Genomic DNA, 5694 nt, shown 5'->3' with positions numbered 1-5694 from the left:
CCCCCTGGATTTAAGTAACGCACCCCCGAGTCATGTGGCCTGTTAGCCCTGCTCCTGTAGTGTCTAGCCAGACTATCCTTGACGGCAAGCCCCCTACAAATAAGAGCTCCACTCAAGGCAGAAACACAGCCTGCGGCTGTGTTCCTGCCTGGCTCCCAGCCTTAAATTTTGCACTCGTTTTCAAAACTCCAGGCATATATTTCAAGAAAATCCAACTTTTGTTCACTTTAAGGTGGCCTCTGGCACTACATGACATCATTCCAGTCAGCTGCAGAATTAATTTACCAGCTAACCCATCATTCACCAGAGATATATACCTGATTTTATGAAAACCGGGCGCACAACTTAAAATGCCTTGTCCACTAGAATCCCCCTGTTTGCTGGAAACTTACCGTGACACCGCAAACTGTTGCCATCCAACAGCTAACTTGAGTCTTGTGTTTATGTTCCATGTCTTCAAGGCAATCTGACAGCTTCATGTAGTCTGCAATTGAAATCAGAGCAAACTAATGCAGCCATACCTATACTCACTCAAGCCAGAAAATGCAATAAGTGTCAAATTCTGACCCACCCTACCCCCCCTGGACTTAAGTAAGGCACCCCCGAGTCATGTGGCCTGTTAGCCCTGCACCTGTAGTGTCTAGCCAGACTACCCTTGACGGCAAGCCCCCTACAAATAAGAGCTCCACTCAAGGCAGAAACACAGCCTGCGGCTGTGTTCCTGCCTGGCTCCCAGCCTTAAATTTTGCACTCGTTTTCAAAACTCCAGGCATATATTTCAAGAAAATCCAACTTTTGTTCACTTTAAGGTGGCCTCTGGCACTACATGACATCATTCCAGTCAGCTGCAGAATTAATTTACCAGCTAACCCATCATTCACCAGAGATATATACCTGATTTTATGAAAACCGGGCGCACAACTTAAAATGCCTTGTCCACTAGAATCCCCCTGTTTGCTGGAAACTTACCGTGACACCGCAAACTGTTGCCATCCAACAGCCAACTTGAGTCTTGTGTTTATGTTCCATGTCTTCAAGGCAATCTGACAGCTTCATGTAGTCTGCAATTGAAATCAGAGGAAACTAATGCAGCCATACCTATGCTCACTCAAGCCAGAAAATGCATTAAGTGTCAAATTCTGACCCACCCTAACCCCCCTGGATTTAAGTAAGGCACCCCCGAGTCATGTGGCCTGTTAGCCCTGCTCCTGTAGTGTCTAGCCAGACTATCCTTGACGGCAAGCCCCCTACAAATAAGAGCTCCACTCAAGGCAGAAACACAGGCTGCGGCTGTGTTCCTGCCTGGCTCCCAGCCTTAAATTTTGCACTCGTTTTCAAAACTCCAGGCATATATTTCAAGAAAATCCAACTTTTGTTCACTTTAAGGTGGCCTCTGGCACTACATGACATCATTCCAGTCAGCTGCAGAATTAATTTACCAGCTAACCCATCATTCACCAGAGATATATACCTGATTTTATGAAAACCGGGCGCACAACTTAAAATGCCTTGTCCACTAGAATCCCCCTGTTTGCTGGAAACTTACCGTGACACCGCAAACTGTTGCCATCCAACAGCCAACTTGAGTCTTGTGTTTATGTTCCATGTCTTCAAGGCAATCTGACAGCTTCATGTAGTCTGCAATTGAAATCAGAGCAAACTAATGCAGCCATACCTATACTCACTCAAGCCAGAAAATGCATTAAGTGTCAAATTCTGACCCACCCTACCCCCCCTGGACTTAAGTAAGGCACCCCCGAGTCATGCGGCCTGTTAGCCCTGCTCCTGTAGTGTCTAGCCAGACTACCCTTGACGGCAAGCCCGCTACAAATAAGAGCTCCACTCAAGGCAGAAACACAGCCTGCGGCTGTGTTCCTGCCTGGCTCCCAGCCTTAAATTTTGCACTCGTTTTCAAAACTCCAGGCATATATTTCAAGAAAATCCAACTTTTGTTCACTTTAAGGTGGCCTCTGGCACTACATGACATCATTCCAGTCAGCTGCAGAATTAATTTACCAGCTAACCCATCATTCACCAGAGATATATACCTGATTTTATGAAAACCGGGCGCACAACTTAAAATGCCTTGTCCACTAGAATCCCCCTGTTTGCTGGAAACTTACCGTGACACCGCAAACTGTTGCCATCCAACAGCCAACTTGAGTCTTGTGTTTATGTTCCATGTCTTCAAGGCAATCTGACAGCTTCATGTAGTCTGCAATTGAAATCAGAGCAAACTAATGCAGCCATACCTATACTCACTCAAGCCAGAAAATGCATTAAGTGTCAAATTCTGACCCACCCTACCCCCCTGGATTTAAGTAAGGCACCCCCGAGTCATGTGGCCTGTTAGCCCTGCTCCTGTAGTGTCTAGCCAGACTATCCTTGACGGCAAGCCCCCTACAAATAAGAGCTCCACTCAAGGCAGAAACACAGCCTGCGGCTGTGTTCCTGCCTGGCTCCCAGCCTTAAATTTTGCACTCGTTTTCAAAACTCCAGGCATATATTTCAAGAAAATCCAACTTTTGTTCACTTTAAGGTGGCCTCTGGCACTACATGACATCATTCCAGTCAGCTGCAGAATTAATTTACCAGCTAACCCATCATTCACCAGAGATATATACCTGATTTTATGAAAACCGGGCGCACAACTTAAAATGCCTTGTCCACTAGAATCCCCCTGTTTGCTGGAAACTTACCGTGACACCGCAAACTGTTGCCATCCAACAGCCAACTTGAGTCTTGTGTTTATGTTCCATGTCTTCAAGGCAATCTGACAGCTTCATGTAGTCTGCAATTGAAATCAGAGCAAACTAATGCAGCCATACCTATACTCACTCAAGCCAGAAAATGCATTAAGTGTCAAATTCTGACCCACCCTACCCCCCCTGGACTTAAGTAAGGCACCCCCGAGTCATGTGGCCTGTTAGCCCTGCTCCTGTAGTGTCTAGCCAGACTACCCTTGACGGCAAGCCCGCTACAAATAAGAGCTCCACTCAAGGCAGAAACACAGCCTGCGGCTGTGTTCCTGCCTGGCTCCCAGCCTTAAATTTTGCACTCGTTTTCAAAACTCCAGGCATATATTTCAAGAAAATCCAACTTTTGTTCACTTTAAGGTGGCCTCTGGCACTACATGACATCATTCCAGTCAGCTGCAGAATTAATTTACCAGCTAACCCATCATTCACCAGAGATATATACCTGATTTTATGAAAACCGGGCGCACAACTTAAAATGCCTTGTCCACTAGAATCCCCCTGTTTGCTGGAAACTTACCGTGACACCGCAAACTGTTGCCATCCAACAGCCAACTTGAGTCTTGTGTTTATGTTCCATGTCTTCAAGGCAATCTGACAGCTTCATGTAGTCTGCAATTGAAATCAGAGCAAACTAATGCAGCCATACCTATACTCACTCAAGCCAGAAAATGCATTAAGTGTCAAATTCTGACCCACCCTACCCCCCCTGGACTTAAGTAAGGCACCCCCGAGTCATGTGGCCTGTTAGCCCTGCTCCTGTAGTGTCTAGCCAGACTACCCTTGACGGCAAGCCCGCTACAAATAAGAGCTCCACTCAAGGCAGAAACACAGCCTGCGGCTGTGTTCCTGCCTGGCTCCCAGCCTTAAATTTTGCACTCGTTTTCAAAACTCCAGGCATATATTTCAAGAAAATCCAACTTTTGTTCACTTTAAGGTGGCCTCTGGCACTACATGACATCATTCCAGTCAGCTGCAGAATTAATTTACCAGCTAACCCATCATTCACCAGAGATATATACCTGATTTTATGAAAACCGGGCGCACAACTTAAAATGCCTTGTCCACTAGAATCCCCCTGTTTGCTGGAAACTTACCGTGACACCGCAAACTGTTGCCATCCAACAGCCAACTTGAGTCTTGTGTTTATGTTCCATGTCTTCAAGGCAATCTGACAGCTTCATGTAGTCTGCAATTGAAATCAGAGCAAACTAATGCAGCTATACCTATACTCACTCAAGCCAGAAAATGCATTAAGTGTCAAATTCTGACCCACCCTACCCCCCCTGGATTTAAGTAAGGCACCCCCGAGTCATGTGGCCTGTTAGCCCTGCTCCTGTAGTGTCTAGCCAGACTATCCTTGACGGCAAGCCCCCTACAAATAAGAGCTCCACTCAAGGCAGAAACACAGCCTGCGGCTGTGTTCCTGCCTGGCTCCCAGCCTTAAATTTTGCACTCGTTTTCAAAACTCCAGGCATATATTTCAAGAAAATCCAACTTTTGTTCACTTTAAGGTGGCCTCTGGCACTACATGACATCATTCCAGTCAGCTGCAGAATTAATTTACCAGCTAACCCATCATTCACCAGAGATATATACCTGATTTTATGAAAACCGGGCGCACAACTTAAAATGCCTTGTCCACTAGAATCCCCCTGTTTGCTGGAAACTTACCGTGACACCGCAAACTGTTGCCATCCAACAGCCAACTTGAGTCTTGTGTTTATGTTCCATGTCTTCAAAGCAATCTGACAGCTTCATGTAGTCTGCAATTGAAATCAGAGCAAACTAATGCAGCCATACCTATACTCACTCAAGCCAGAAAATGCATTAAGTGTCAAATTCTGACCAACCCTACCCCCCCTGGACTTAAGTAAGGCACCCCAGAGTCATGTGGCCTGTTAGCCCTGCTCCTGTAGTGTCTAGCCAGACTATCCTTGACGGCAAGCCCCCTACAAATAAGAGCTCCACTCAAGGCAGAAACACAGCCTGCGGCTGTGTTCCTGCCTGGCTCCCAGCCTTAAATTTTGCACTCATTTTCAAAACTCCAGGCATATATTTCAAGAAAATCCAACTTTTGTTCACTTTAAGGTGGCCTCTGGCACTACATGACATCATTCCAGTCAGCTGCAGAATTAATTTACCAGCTAACCCATCATTCACCAGAGATATATACCTGATTTTATGAAAACCGGGCGCACAACTTAAAATGCCTTGTCCACTAGAATCCCCCTGTTTGCTGGAAACTTACCGTGACACCGCAAACTGTTGCCATCCAACAGCCAACTTGAGTCTTGTGTTTATGTTCCATGTCTTCAAGGCAATCTGACAGCTTCATGTAGTCTGCAATTGAAATCAGAGCAAACTAATGCTGCCATACCTATGCTCACTCAAGCCAGAAAATGCATTAAGTGTCAAATTCTGACCCACCCTAACCCCCCTGGATTTAAGTAAGGCACCCCCGAGTCATGTGGCCTGTTAGCCCTGCTCCTGTAGTGTCTAGCCAGACTATCCTTGACGGCAAGCCCCCTACAAATAAGAGCTCCACTCAAGGCAGAAACACAGGCTGCGGCTGTGTTCCTGCCTGGCTCCCAGCCTTAAATTTTGCACTCGTTTTCAAAACTCCAGGCATATATTTCAAGAAAATCCAACTTTTGTTCACTTTAAGGTGGCCTCTGGCACTACATGACATCATTCCAGTCAGCTGCAGAATTAATTTACCAGCTAACCCATCATTCACCAGAGATATATACCTGATTTTATGAAAACCGGGCGCACAACTTAAAATGCCTTGTCCACTAGAATCCCCCTGTTTGCTGGAAACTTACCGTGACACCGCAAACTGTTGCCATCCAACAGCCAACTTGAGTCTTGTGTTTATGTTCCATGTCTTCAAGGCAATCTGACAGCTTCATGTAGTCTGCAATTGAAATCAGAG

This window comes from Pavona decussata, unplaced genomic scaffold, assembly GCF_977016875.1.
Source record: "Pavona decussata unplaced genomic scaffold, jaPavDecu1.1 SCAFFOLD_506, whole genome shotgun sequence".
NCBI classification, from domain to species: Eukaryota; Metazoa; Cnidaria; class Anthozoa; order Scleractinia; family Agariciidae; genus Pavona; species Pavona decussata.
The sequence above is the reverse complement of the archived record's forward strand: the minus strand, read 5'-3'. Positions refer to the sequence as shown.